Raw genomic sequence first — 15,467 nt, 5'->3', positions numbered from 1 at the left:
TGACCACCACCGCTGGAGCTATATACATATATATATATATATGCAGAACTAATGCCAACCATCTCAGACCAAGAGAGTGGGGAGGAATACATTGAACGAAATCTGCCACTAGCACCATGTTCGGTATCCATCCATCATCATCATTAATTCATTATGGCACGCCCAAGTAATTCGTTTAACGATTTTGGGAAACTAGAAGTTTAGTGTGAACCTTTTGATTGAGAACTCATGAAATTTTTCGTCGAATCCTGATTCAATCTAAAATTTTTATTCATCAAAGCCGTAGCTTGAGATGTTGGCTTTGTAAATAAGAATGTATTGAAGATATAGCACATGATATATGTATAAGATGATCAAAATACTTAAGTTCTACAAGTTACTTGCACTGAGCACAAGGTCGGAGCAGAAATTTCTTGCATGCGCAAAACCGTGAAAAGAATCAGCCGATGCCAATGCATAAATAAATAAAAAAATTGGGCTGTAAGAAATGAGTAATATGCAAATAAATGTAGGTGGGTTTGTGTGGAAAGGTACACACAAGCCCACCACTTGGGCAGGCAGGATTGTTGGCTATGCAGGACTGGGTTAGTCTGACACCCGACATCACCAAGCTCGTCCTAAGTACCAATCGGTTGCTGAAAGCTTTGTTAAAATGTCTTTTCCCACTGACGGTGGCCAAAAACTAGCTACACAAACATACATTATCTATCTATCTAGAACAGTATTTGTTCATTAAGCGCCTAATAGAAATGGCTAAATAGAAAGACAGACTGCCCACCAGCAATATTAATTTTAGAAAAGGAAAGAAAAGGGAGGAAATAATTAGGATCACACAGATTTTTAACCAATATTTCTTTAAAATATTTTGTCACTAAAACCAACATAAGACCCAGTACATAAAACAAGTCCAACTATTCACTTCGAATATAATTTTAAGGGAAACAAATAATTGTGTATAGGTTTGTGCACTTGCTTTCTTGCACAATATTTGGTGTCAGCATAGAAGAAAGGGTGAGCCTTCATTAACAAACAGTGGTAACAGAACACGTGCATCTTGCTCACAACAACAACATACGTGCTCACAACTTTGATAATTTGGCACGCTTGAAGAAATGACTTAACTGTATTTAAGGTTCTCATGATATTTTCCGTTTTAGAATGCTAAATATTACATAATGAACATTACTTTTTTCTCAATGTTTGTCTTTCAACTTTCCATTACAAAGGATCAGACGGTTCTTGCAAGTGAGCAGAGTGTGTACGTATATGTGTGTGTATGGAGAGAGTGCGTGTGTGTGTATATATAAAGAGAGGCGATGAGAAAGGCCAATGATGGTGGGGTCTTGTCCTCGTCAAGGGAGATGGGTGGTCGATATCGAGAGAGAGAGAGAGTGAGAGTGAGAGTGAAAGGAAAAATAATGAGATGGGTGGTGCTGGTGGTCGAGTACTCACTACTAAGAAGCTTACTGCTATGGGAATTGTGATAGTAAAAGGATTAAGGCTGTAGATCTAGTAGTTAAAGACAGCTAAATTTTCTCTCTTTCTAGTAAGGTAGACCTCTTGACTCAGTCCGACCATGTGAATCCTATAAATAGATCGTTGAGAGGATGCCATTCTGCACTCATCCAGTCATCCACCATTAGTTGGTATTCACTCTAACTAGTGGGCTATCCACAATGAAGCAAGTTTCCTTTCCCGTCCTCTTTCTTGCCCTTCTCTTGCTGCTCTCTGTGGCTTTTGCACGTAGTGTTGTTGAAAAACAGGGTATGTTTTCGTTTCTAGCTGGTCTTTCGTTACTTCCCTCCAAACGATGTCATCCTGCTAGGTGATCATGCAATACTTTTTCTGTCAAACAGGCAACTTCACAACCGAGTTGCTTAGCAGGACGCAGCCAACGATCGATCCAGGACAGATTTAATTTGTGGTTGTTAATCTTGTAGTAGTGGTGTTTGACATGCATTCGGGTAGTCACTAATGCTGCTTGGGAGCTGAGGGAGGAGGGACCCTTGGTTCTTCGCCAGTAACTAGGCTAAAAAATATCAACCGATCCAAAAAGCATAGTAGTCTACTAACCAGACCACCTGCTTGGCAGCTTGAGTGTCGATGTGACCTATAGATACGCAACATTGTGACATTTGTGCATCTAGCTAGACAAGCATTCAATTAATTGGTTGGCTAAACACTTAATTTCCTGAACATTATGGCTATGGATGCAGATGAAAAGAATGCAACAGGCGATGTTTGTGGATCCTCTTGCGGCAGTGGTCGATGCTGCCCCTCTGGTTACTCCTGCTGCCCAAACGACTGGTGCTGCCGATCAAGTTACATATGCTGCGGCTATCATGGTTGCTGTAGTCTTAATGAGTATGGTGCACTCGTGAATGCTCACGGTGTCGCTAGCATACTGAAACCTTCTCGTCGCTGATATGTTATCATGTTGGTCATGCTGATAGTAGTAACTTGTGGTATATCTAAATAATAAAGCAAGCATGTCTAAATAATAAAGCAAGCATGCTTATTGTCTGCTAGGACAGCATGCATGCAGGGTCTGTACTTCCTAGTTCTTGTTGCCCGCAAGAACCAGAACCAGTGTTTCCGTCCATCCTCTTTGTGTACTTGTGCAATCGAAATAAATGCACCGATGTTGTGCTTAGTTATTTTAGTTGAATTTGTTTTATATATGTATATATTCTACAAATACTTCATCCCCTCTTACCTTAATTTCTTTTTCATTCTCTCAAATATTTGGCTGGCGGCTAGAAGCTTTCTCAATTTTAGTCAATAAGTTGTCTATATTCCACAAGGTAGTAGTTCCGATCAGCAGGTTATCGAAAACAGCAAAAACTAAGTCCGATTCAGGGCTCTCAATTTGGGGTCTACAAGGAACTATGAAATCCGGCAAAAAAAACAGCTTTTAAGCATGAAATGGACTTTTGGACAGAAAATATAAAAGAAAAGCATTCAAGTGGAGTTGATATTAATGCATAATATGTGAAAGATGGATAAAATACAATGACCAAGCACGCTCAAACATTGAGAAAATGCGCGCCCGAGAGAGAGACGCACTGGTGATTCCCGGACGCCCATAATCGTCCGGACAGATGATTATGGTCCCCACGCCTGAGACCGTCGACAATGGTTTAGTGGGCGTCGAGAAGGACTGGCAATGGTTTTTTGGAGCTTTGCCCACGGCTTCGGCCGTCGCCAGAGCTTTGTCTGTACGACACCCTAATCAGATCCCTTTGCTGTACTTCCAATCACAACAAAAATCGTTTGTATTTTTAGCGCATGTAAATCTGATGTTTTTACAACATAAACTCAAAGTCTCTAACGCATGGATTAACAAAAGTGTAGAAAATTGAAAAAAAAATGCGAAATGCAATAGATTGTATTCAGAACAAAGAAAAAAAATGATTTCAGCAATTCAAAAGCACAACTTTCATATTATGGACATGTTCTTTAGTTGTTCATGACTTGCAGGTCCAACCCCATATAGTCGCAAGTGCATATCGTTAACGAGCTTCTAAGTGAATGAAAAAAGAAAAGAAATGCAAAGGCAGCAATTAACATGGTTCGATGTTATGCCTCCATCTACGACAGGGAGCATCGAGCTCTCCCTTTTGATTCTCATTGACATATGGGAAGAATTACAACAGCAATATATATTGGATACAAATTAATTTTTGGATATAGATAAATGACAAGAAACAAAGACAATCCTTATCGGCGTAACCACCACCAGCTGGATCGATCAACACAAATGCAAAGCGATATATATATATATATATATATATACATATATATATATATATATATATATTTTCAAATAGAATTAGGGAGGAAAAAATTTCTAAAATTTAATTTTCATTGTTGATCATTCAAAAAAAATTATCCATCAAAGTATAATACACAAAAATTCAATGTCATCAACAATATTCAACTCTTCTCATCTGAAATTTTGTTCTTTAGATGCCCAGCATGCATAAAAAAGGATGAAATTGTTTTTGTTATTGTCGGCCATTGAAATACAAAAATAATCATGTGCAACAAATAACTCTGGTTTAACAGTTCTTCTCGATCATTGCAAAGAAAAAAACAATTTCATAAACAGAAGGTTTGCCTGCAAGCAGCTGCCAATTTAATGTAGCCGAATAGTGGAATTAAGCTACTTTCACAATCGTACAGGAAAAAGGAACCGAAAAAGAAAAGGATGTTGAGATTCCCAATCAAACTAGCAAAATTTGAAAACATTGGTAACATGTTCTGCCCAACAAAGTGTATAAAGAGAATGAATAAAAGATGATTTGCAACTCTCTGACAAAGTTCACATAAGAAGTCCAAGAAGCTCCAGGTACATGTCAATCAACTCTTTTTTTAGAAAAACGAGCAAAAAAAGAAAAAATTGTTGGTACGGGATTCTCATTACAGTATCATTTGGCATACTTTGGGCACCCGCCACAATGAACTTCATAGCGGTCGCAGAGCTAGAAATTTTAGTTATTTTAAATTTTGAACTTTATAAAGCACCTGTATAGAAATATGTCAAAATTATAGAATTATCAAACGCTGAAAAGTTCCACACTAACATTGGAAGACCTAAGCAACTGTCAAAATAGTAGTTCCCCCACCTTAATCGTCAATAAAATGGAAGCAAAACCATAAACTGAAGGTTTGGTTTGCATGTTCTGGAATATCACAGTTCTACATTTTTTTTCTTGGGTAGTAATTTGTATTGTAACTCAAACTAGCAAAATTTAAAAACGTTTGTAACATGTTCTGCGCAACAAAGTGTATAAAGAGCATGAATAAAAGATGATTTGCAACTCCCTGCAAAGTTCACATAAGAAGTCCAAGAAGCTCCAGGTACATGTCAATCAACTAATTTTGCAGAAAAAAGAGCAAAAAAAAAAAAAAGTTGGTATGGTATTCTCATTACAGTATCATTTGCTTACTTTTGGCACCCGCCACAATGAAGTTCACAGCAGTTGCAGAGCTAGAAATTTTGTTAAAGGGTATCGACATTTTAAATTTTGAACTTTATAGAGCACCTGTATACAAACATGTCAGAATTATAGAGTTATCAATACATAATTAGGCAATTTGTTTGGGTTGGTGCGAGCAATTGTTGATGTCAGCCACACCAAACTCCCCCACAAGTTGGCATGGTGGCATGCACAAAAAATTTCCTCTTGTCATCATTTCTTAGCTAATTTGGCTTTTGCTCTTGATTTTTATATCTTATCTCTTCTTTCAGGCTTCTACTTGTGGCAAGAGGCCATTGAAGGGGCCACTCGGCAACAGTAACAAAATGTTATGTTTCTATCAATCTATCACAACAAAAATGACTATCATGTCTAAAAAGCTACAGACCGTGAGTAATACTTATTCTGAAGGTAATGGCAATCCGTCAGTGTACATGATGTCACTGAAGGCTCCGCCGATGGTTAGTCTAAAGGTTCCACTGACGGTTAGTCTAAGCCACCAGTTTGAGTCAATTTTTACGAATGGACGTGCTTGACAATGTATTTCATTAGTTTTTCAGTATACACAGCTACTGACGGACATTTTGGTACGTATATTGCGTTGGTTATACCAATGGTTTTGCCCATCCATCTGTACTGATAGACGTTGATGTTGTCCACAAAGTGAGCATGCTTAGGGTTAGGGTTGACCTTTGTCTTTTATTTAAGTGGCCTGGTAGTTACCAACTTCCTTTTTTTCTCTCTCCCTCTCTCTCTCTCTCTCTCTCTCTCTCTCTATATATATATATATATATATATATATATATATATATATATATATATATATATATATATATATATATATATATATATATATATATATATATATATATATATATATATATATATATATTAGGATACAAAATAGTATCTATCCTCAATATTTGATAATAACTTAATCATCTTGAAGTACTTGTGAGTAGCAAGGAAATATATGCGGATAACCAATTGCTGGGGACTAAAATTTCCATGGTCATGTGGGCCATGAAAGCTCTACATGCATGCATTTACAGAGTTGTGATACATATGTCTGTGGAATGATGTTATGAAGTTTCTCAACTTCCCACCATGCTTGGATTTATAAAGAAAGGTAGGAGGCCTTTATTCAATTGGCGGGAGTGGCCAAGGGTAGCCGCCTGCAAGTGGGGAGAGAGAGTCCAGTCTTGTGGTGGCTGAGCATAAATTATATGGGAGGAGAAAAGTTAGCTAAAAGATCACGAGCCGGCAGCTGTGGGTTTCCCCGCCCAATTGTTACTCATTTCATCACAATAACATTTTATTATATATAGGTAGTAAACTATGGAACCAAGTTGCAGCTCCATAGGATCTAATCCGGCATGGAAGCTAAATTTCTTTGAAACGACAGACATAAATTATGAATTAGAATATAAATGATTGAAGAGGGTATATTGTTTATTTATGCAAGAGGATGAGGAGATGATGGATGAAGATGTGCTAAAAGATAACAAGGTCGATGAAGAGGTGCCGAAAGATAATGACTTGTTATAAGTATGCAAATAACAATGAGAAAATGAGCGCGCGAGAGACGGATAGAGAGTTGAAAGAAGAAAACAGTGTTGGGTCAATAATTATAATAAGAGTCACTTACCAACCAATATATATATATATATATATATATATATATATATATATAAACATATATATATATAAATACATATATATATATATATATATATATATATATATATAACAAGTAGGAATTTTTTTTTCTTTCTTGATGCATTGGTGCTGCTTGTACACTGCGTTATCAAAATTGAATTGGGAGGTGATTTTTTTCTACAAAAACAACATGTTAGAGTATTTTACATGTGTTTTATTTCGGTTAGAGGCAAACAATTAGCTGGTTGGCATTGAGTGCTCGGTTTGTCGTTTAATTCCCATGGGCACTACTCTTTCGACATACAAACAATATCTAACACTACACTTCAATTGATGGGGGTTATTCTGACAGTAGTAGTAAGATCATCCAAATTCTAAAACAACTGTAGATTCCAAAGGTAAAAGGAAGAAAAAGGAGGGGAGAAAAAAAGGTTATGGTTTCAACTAGACCTGGGCAACCGGCCGGGTACCCATCCGGTACCCGGTACTCGGCCCGGTCAAGCCCGGGTCCGGGCTGTGAAAACGGCCCTGCGGGCACGAAGCCCGGGCCCTGGCTTCGTACCCGACGGCCGACCTGGCCCGTTGCCCAGGTCTAGTTTCAACCTCTCAACGAATTTCCAGAGCCAGAGCCAAATATTTTACTCACCTTAGAACATTTTGTCCTTAGTTCGAATAGAAAATAAACAAACACTAGACAGAACTGACCATGAAAGACACAAATATCGGAGAGAGCGGATAAATCGAAAATAACAGAAACAAACGGCAAATAGGACAGATAGAACTGACAGAACAGACATATGTGAAACAAATGCTGAACAAAAGGAATGTAGTGTTCTGTTCTTAAAATCATCAAGCGGTGGAAAATGAGCACCATTGTTCATGAGGACATGACAGTAGTGTGATGGATAGGACGTCATATCTGTCATGTCCTAATGGACAGCAATTAAACCACTTGTTAAGGTTTCTAAGATATTGTGTTGGGAAAATTGCTGCAGCCACCTCCGGCCGACAGCAAGGCCACCGGTGGCATGTGCCTAAATGTATCCTCTTGTGTTTATTTTATATATGTATCTTATTCTCAGTTTTTGCCTTGCCAAACCAGCTTTCACTATATGAACAGTGATCCTAGTCAGCAAGGAGGCACTTTCCATCCTCATTCAAATGATCCTATCTAAAGTTTATTAAGTCTGTTTCAGGTCTGGAAATGGCTTACCGGGAACAACTTTAACGAAGAATATTAAATAAGCACTCAACACAACTAAGGAGGACTTCAATCTTCATTTCCATCTACCACGGTGGATACCAACGTCATGAGAATAACGTACAGATACATTATTTATGCAGGTTTCTGGATGCATGTTTAATTCTTGACAGGATTTGTGTATCTATTGCAAATAGGCCTAGGCATCGGGCCGGGCCGGGCTGTCTCGGCCACCCGGCCCAGGTCGGCCCTTTGGGCCCAAGACCCGGCCCGATTATTTGACGGGCCGGGCCAGGCCGGGTACTGGGCCTGGTCGACCATGCCTGAAGCCCAGCCCGGCCCATTTTTGTTAACTGGCGGGCCGGGTCTTGTCGAGGGTCGGCCTGATGCCCACACGGCCGTCTCCGGCTCTCTGCCTCCTCCCCGTCGGCTCTCCGCCCTGCCAACGACCCCATCGGCTTCCCTTCGCTCCCCGACGGCGACCAGGGCAGCCTTGGGCTCCCTTCCTTCCCCGACCTCTTCGCCGCCGCGCTGTCTGTGAAACTGGACGACCTCTGGAGAAAACCTGTTTCTTATTTGTGCTTAAATGGCTTCTGTCGGTGGGGAAAAACAGAGATTATTACAGGTGCAGTAGTTCAAAAGGTTGCTTGGCGGGGAAACAAGTGGAGAGGAGCAGATAAGATCCCTTGATGTTACATCCTCTTCTTGCCATGGTCATCGGAAGGCAAACACAAACACAGAGGAGCAAAAAAAGGGGAACAACGAGGACCCCACGTCTGAAAACCCCCATCGTCGTCATTATGTTTCCTAATCCCTTTCTCTCACTCATAGAGTAAGTGGGGCTTGTTCTCCGGCGGGTTTGTCGCCGACGACGCCGTTGATGGCAGCCATGGAAGAGACCAGCATGCCGCAGTTTGACAACGACGAACCTGAAAATGCGAAAGGGGAGGGAGGGCGCGGCCAAGGAAGGAAATCTGGAATGAGTCATTGATGGGCCGTCGGGCTGGGCCGGGCTCACTCAAGTTGAGTCCAATAAAGAAAATGTTGGACCCGAACCCAGCCCGTACCGGGCCGGGCCCCCACCCAGGCGTAATTGCAAATGCATATACAGTGGGTATCTTGTAGACATATCATATTGTATGTATGACATAGATAAATGTGCATGAGTCTTTCATAGAGAAAACGGTCTTTGTAATGCACTTGGGCATAATAGATACCATGTATGATACATCATAATTTCACTTTTGTCATGCACGAATTGATGCATGCATATTTCAACCATAAACACGTATGTCATGCTATACCAAATAAACTAACGAAGACAATATTCGGTGAGGCACACTACCACTGATGAAGCCAGCGCTCACTCAACGCGTACACAAACAAAACAAGGGAACTCTCAAGGCACTCACCGAAATTGAATAGAACAAGGAAGTTTGCAAAGGCCGTGTCCTTCATCCAGTTCGAAGCAATGCGGCAGTTCACAAATTTTTTTTATTATTATCAAATTTCAAATTTCATTTCTATTATTATTTTATAATTATTTAAAAACGTAAGTGTTTACATAAGCGCCATTCATTTTTTTTAATATTGGAATGTATTTTTCAATTAAAAATGACTAACTTAATACATGTTTCACATCAAATAATCTTCAAGATCAAATCTAGAAGGTAAGATTAACAAAAAGGCACTTTAATAGTTATTTTTAGTGAGTCTAGTTCGTGTACTCACCGATCTCTCTCTCTCTCTCATATATATATATATATATATATATATATATATATATATATATATATATATATATATATTATATATATATATATAACCTAATATAAAAGTAGTCGGACTTTCTTACATATAAAAACAGAATGGACTAATGGTCACAACTTTGGAACGAAGAGGAACAAGTAACCTCAATAAAGTGGTCACAACTTTGGACTTCTAATGTGATGAGTTACCAAGTCCAGATTGCATTGACATCTTCACCATATTCTACACAAAGGTTGCAGCCTCCATTAGAGATGGCAAAATTAATAGTGGACCTACGTGACAAAAGTTGTTTCCTGGTAAATGCTTACGGATTTTTGTTCTCACATATATTAACAACGGGCTAAAAGGTGAGGCATCTTATACTAGTTAAACAAAAAGGAGAATTTAGAAGGTCTCGTACATGGATTTTGTTCCATTCTTGACATAAATTAATCACTTATATTAGGCCAAGAAGTAGACAAGCAGGGATTTGTTTGTCATATCTGATCTGATCTTGATCAACCCCGCTGCCATCTTTTTAATTACAATTCTTAATATATATAAGGAGTGTCACAAACTAAATCATAGAGAAGGAAAGAAAGTCTTCCTTAGCAGGTTTTTATCTTCCGAATGATAATATAGATGTATATTAGGATTTTTTTTCTTCATGGCATTCCGAATGATAATATAGATGAAACATTTTTTTGTCGTTAATTTCTATGCGAACGGTAGTTTTTTCTCCCACAAAAAAAAAAGTAGTTCTGACTATAATTGTTCATGTTGTGATAAATTTGATTTTTGTTTCGTTTATATTCATACGTGAGACTTAAATTCTCATTTTATTATTTTTTAAATGGTCACCGGTGGGATTATTAACCATGTTCTCTATCTATTTTATTGACAACCTACATTTCTTGTTTCATTGCATTAAAAGTTTTTCCTCTTTCCTTTATAAACCAGAATTGTTTGATCTGGTAGGTGTTAGGATTCGGACCACTTGATCCAAATCTTAACTGGTATAAACATGTTTTGATCGTGTGTAAATTTTTCTTTAAGGGGGCGTTTGTTGCGCCGAAAAAGAACTGTTCATTGAGAAAAATAATTCAAAAATTTGAAATCAAAAATTTGAAATTTTTCCATCGTATCAAACATGGAAAAATTTTTTCGACCGTTAAAGTCGAATTCCCGAAATTTTTTCAGTGATTGAATTTTATTTTTGCCCGTTAGGGCACGCACGCGAGCGCGTCTTCGTCTTCCTCCTGCACCGTCGTCGTCTTCCTCTCCTCACGCCGAGCTTCCTCTTGCACAGCCTTCTCACACAGCGTCTAGCAGAGAAAGAAAAAGGAAGAACGAAGGGGAAAGAGGAAGAAGTGAAGAAAGGGGAAAGAGGAAGAACAAAGGGGAAAGAGCATCGTCCGTCGCCCACCACCTCACGCCCAGCACCGTCGTCGTCTTCCTCTCCTCACGCCCAGCTTCGTCTTTCTCCCTCTCACTCGCCTCTCCCTCCTGCCGCAAGCCCGCAGCCCGCAGCTGCCTCTTTCGCCCTCTCACTCTCCTGCTCCCTCATCCTCTCTCTCGTCCTCTGTTCTTGATATCTGGTTGATGGGCATCTGTTTTTCCCTTTGATCGTGACTCTCCGTGAGTTATTTTGAGTGTCTCGGAAGCTTTTGATTTTGTTTGGTGCTCTTGATTTTGTTTGGTGCTCTTTGCTCTGGATTTCCTGAGAGTCGATTCCGTGGGTTTCTTCCGTCTGTTCAATCGGTTTCTTGTTCTAACTTGGTAAAAAGCGGTGTTCCTTAATTTGCCTCTGCAAGACAACTTGTTTGGAAAATCAACCTTGCTTTTTTCTTTCATTCTTGTTCTGCAGGACCGATACTGTTGGTCTGTCTTCTGGAGTTCTGAGTGATGGTTGCTGGCTGAAGCCACCATTTCTACTGCTGCCACCGTTTCTACTGCTGCTGTTGGTGAATCGGATGCGTGGAGTTTACTTGTGTTTATCGTTCGGATGTTAAGTTTCTTGTAAAGAATTTAGTAATCCATATGAGCAGTTCAAGAATAAGTTCTTCGATATCAGTTTGTTAAAGTGGCTTTCTCTTTATTAGTTTCCTGATTGGTTAGTTTCGTCGTATTCATCAAGCTCTTGTGCAATAATAAATTTCAGGGGTGGATAAAATTGTCAACCCCCAACAGCCTTCCTATGAAATTTGGTGCTTGCAAATTTTGTGCAATATCAAAGGAACAACAGTTGAACAGGTCACAGTCTCAGAAGTCCAAAACGTCGAGTTCAGTGGCAGCAGCAAAAATACGTGCAACAAGGGTACTTTTGCTTCTTGGTACTTTCTTTTCTCTCCCCATTTCATTAACCTTGTTAGCAAAGCTTAGCATTCGGAATTTTCATTTTATCACTTCTTTCTGCAACCAGAATACGGATTATGAGATGCCTGTTATTTGCGATTCAACCAGAATGGAATGAAAATTTGACGCTTTCAGTTTCTGATCCCATTTTGCTGGTCAAGATTGTATGTTCTCTTCTTTCCCAGCTACTTATTTCTTGTTTTGCATGGAAAATATGCTCGTTAATTGGCTGATAATTTTTTTGGTAAAATGCTATGTTTTTTGAAATATAATTCTTTTTCATCAAACATAGAAATATATTTTTAGAAATATATTTCTCAGTCATCACACACACATTAAAATTGGAATCGGAAAGATTTTTCCCATTCATTTTTTCCAAAAAATATATTTCCAGAAATATATTTCCAATTCCACATTTCCAGGCCATCAAACGGCCCCTAAGTGACATTGAACCTCGAAGGACCAAACTGTTGGCATTAATATTTGTCAGTATCGGTCGATACACATTGATACACATTGTATCGATAAGTTGCCAACGCTACGGTACAAGGCCCGATATATATGGCAAAACTAGTGCATATTTTTATTTGTTCATCAAAAATATTGTTTTCAAACCAAGTTCATTTATTAACCCCTATTTTCTTTTTACATTAGACTTCTAAGCACAGGGCAACTTATGTGTTAGCTTTCTACTGGATGGAATGCCCCAATGTTGCAGATGGAATGCCCTAAAAAATAATATGCTCGATTTATAAAAATGAGTCGGTGGAAACTTTTAAATTAACAAACAACTACATTTGAATGTTCAAGCTTTCCACTTCTAGCTCCGGAGCTTCTACAAGATCCACAGAAATAAATTGGAAACAATCACAGCATGGCAAAAGCTACATTTGAAGGATTTGAAATTATAAAGATCTTGGATCCATAATTTTTTTATCATTCAAAGAGTGTACAAATCACATGACGAGTTTGTAGGATTTGCGTTTAATAACCCATGAAGCTCATGTCAAACCCTTTCCTTAAATATAAGCTAAGTTATCTTAGATGCATGTTTAATTATACAGGAATTGTCCGTTTAGAACATCTATCTTATTGGACTATAAATTGTCTTCCTTTCTGTCATCTCCTTCAATAGAAGAGATTTCTTTCAAAGTGGGTCATTGGCAAAAGTAGATCTTCACCGACGGCCAGTAGCGGAGCCAGCGTGGGTGACTGCCCACACCAGCCCAAGATAGCTCCATGTGGAATGGAGCTTCACGCCCCTGCTGACGCCGGGTTGCCCATGCCAGAAATGGATCGGGTGTAGCGATGAACGATCCAACTCCAACGACAAACTTAAAACAGTCGGCCCGCCCATTACGCCCAAATTCACCGAAACTCAAAAAGGGGAAGGCCGAAGCGCCGAAGCCGCAAAACGGCGAAGGGCAAGGCCGCAAGGACCACCGGCCAAAGACCAAGGGCGGCAGCAGCCAGCAGCCAGTAGGGCGACTGCTAGTGCCCCATAGCCAAAAATTTCTGGCTCCGCCGCTGCGAATGGCCGATAACAAAATGTGGGTGAAATTACTCCCTGTCTTACATTCATCAACGGTGGGACTGTGGTCGTCAGTAAATGTATCGATTTCACCAACACTACCTTGAGGCGGTGTTGGTGAAAGACATTTCCGGCAAACTGATACCTTGAAAATAGTCACAAACAACTAAACAGCATATTCTTAATATGCAAATTGTAATAGGTTTAGGATAAGTGGACTAGATTAATAGACAATGAAGGCGTTCAAGACTCAATGAACGGTGAACCAGACGTGCGATACAAGTTAATGTGCTTAATTATGATCAGGTGTTTGTCTAATTTGGCTTCCGGTCAGGCCTGTTAAATGGTGAGTTTTCCTTCTCGTGGAGCAAATCTATTAACTGCATTGATTCTTAGCTTCTATTTTGCATTAAAACCGATATATGAAATTCATATTAGATATGGTATAAACTTTTTTCGTTCATACTTGGACCAGAATTTAAATCCAAATATGGTCTGAAAAAGCAAATGTATGGTCCTAAGTGGCCGGAGACGCCTCGCCGGGCCCTCTCCGGTGGTATCGGAGTGAAGAGCACCGAGGGAAAATTTTTTTGCGTTAGAAGAGGCCGACGCCTCCCCGCATCAGCAGTGACTTGTGAGGCGTTGTCTGACGACACCTCGCCCAGCGTTGCCTGCTCATGACATTAAAAAAGCGAGTGCTTTGTGCACACCGCAGAGAAAAGGCAACGGCTTCCCTCCATGAAAGCCTCAGGGCAACGGATGCCTGTTCATTTCTTTCTTATTTTTTAATTAAAAGAAATGTCATATCTAAAAACATTGGACAGGAGATGCTATATATATATATATATATATATATATATATATCCAATAGTAATATACCAATGTAAAAAATTAAAAATAGAGACTTAATTTATTTCTGTGGCATTGGACAATCCATCCACGCGTTGGCCAACTTCTTAAGGAGGCCAAGTTGGCACCCATGCTTTGATAGGTTGGCAACTACAGTGAGGTGTACTTTTGCAATATGGGTAGTGTAGACCAGAAAATTTTGGCAAAAAAAAAAATCTGGAAACATATATTATGGTAATGCAATATTGTCTCTAGCTACTTCCAATCTTTATGTGCATGGTGACGTCTAGTATATGAATTTCTCACTTCTGATAAAAAACGGTCATAACTACAATATTTTAAGAGTGTCTTCTGTGTTTATATGTAGATTAGTAATCAAATTGAAATCTACAATATCCTAAAATAACATTATATGGCATCTTTCCTAGATACGAAAATCTTTTAAAGTCTCACATTTTTCCAAAATAATAATGCAGTAGAAACAGTATTTTCTCTTCCGAATTTTATTATTTCATCAAAAATTGTCTTAAAAAAGAAGACGCATTTTCACCCCAGCATATAGTGAAAGAGATCACAATGATATATACAAGCTCGGTTGATAGCTCCAATCAATCCAATGATCAGAGAGAGAGATCAGATAAAAGTTTTACCTCATGTCGGTGTCCCTTTTTCTGAACTGTCAATATGAAAATAAGCATTTTTTGTTGCTGGTCTGTGGTCTGCGTGGGCAATTTTCAGACACCTGCCTCAGCCTCCAGGTATGAGACCCTCAAGATTGCAAACAACTATATGAGGTGGGCAAGGAAGGCACTGCTTTCAAAAATATACTCCACACATTGTGCAACACTCTCCATATCCAAGTTTCTAATATGACAGTGAACAATACATTTATTAATGTCTGCATCGGGAACCATTACTAAACAAGTGGAAATTTCCTTAGTTTCTTGGACAAATCAATAGTAGTAAAAGCAAAAACTAGAGTAAGCTAGAGCATCTAACCGCTCAACTCGCTATTCATGGCAACCGTGTACAGTAATCCAAGTAGAAGAAGTCAAACGCATACGCAGGCTTTTCCCTGTCTGGCTTTGCACCATCAGTCTACTATGTTGTGTTCATTCAAATGGCTTCTTGGAATACAACA

The 15,467-nt window shown here is 39.1% G+C and overlaps 2 long non-coding RNA genes across 2 annotated transcripts; both read left to right on the top strand.

Annotated features, from left to right (window-relative positions):
- The first annotated feature begins 1,397 nt into the window (after positions 1-1,397).
- On the top strand, positions 1,398-2,662 carry LOC116257916 (uncharacterized). The gene is made up of 2 exons (XR_004173501.2): positions 1,398-1,764; positions 2,217-2,662. It is a non-coding gene; the product is annotated as an uncharacterized LOC116257916 (long non-coding RNA).
- Positions 2,663-10,830: 8,168 nt separating this feature from the next.
- Positions 10,831-12,113, top strand: LOC126410256 (uncharacterized). Its single transcript, XR_007573919.1, has 3 exons — positions 10,831-11,598; positions 11,753-11,924; positions 12,014-12,113. It is a non-coding gene; the product is annotated as an uncharacterized LOC126410256 (long non-coding RNA).
- Positions 12,114-15,467: the final 3,354 nt, after the last annotated feature.

This window comes from Nymphaea colorata, chromosome 7 (assembly GCF_008831285.2).
Source record: "Nymphaea colorata isolate Beijing-Zhang1983 chromosome 7, ASM883128v2, whole genome shotgun sequence".
In the NCBI taxonomy this organism is placed as follows: Eukaryota; Viridiplantae; Streptophyta; class Magnoliopsida; order Nymphaeales; family Nymphaeaceae; genus Nymphaea; species Nymphaea colorata.
This window is presented reverse-complemented; position numbering and strand designations above follow the sequence as displayed.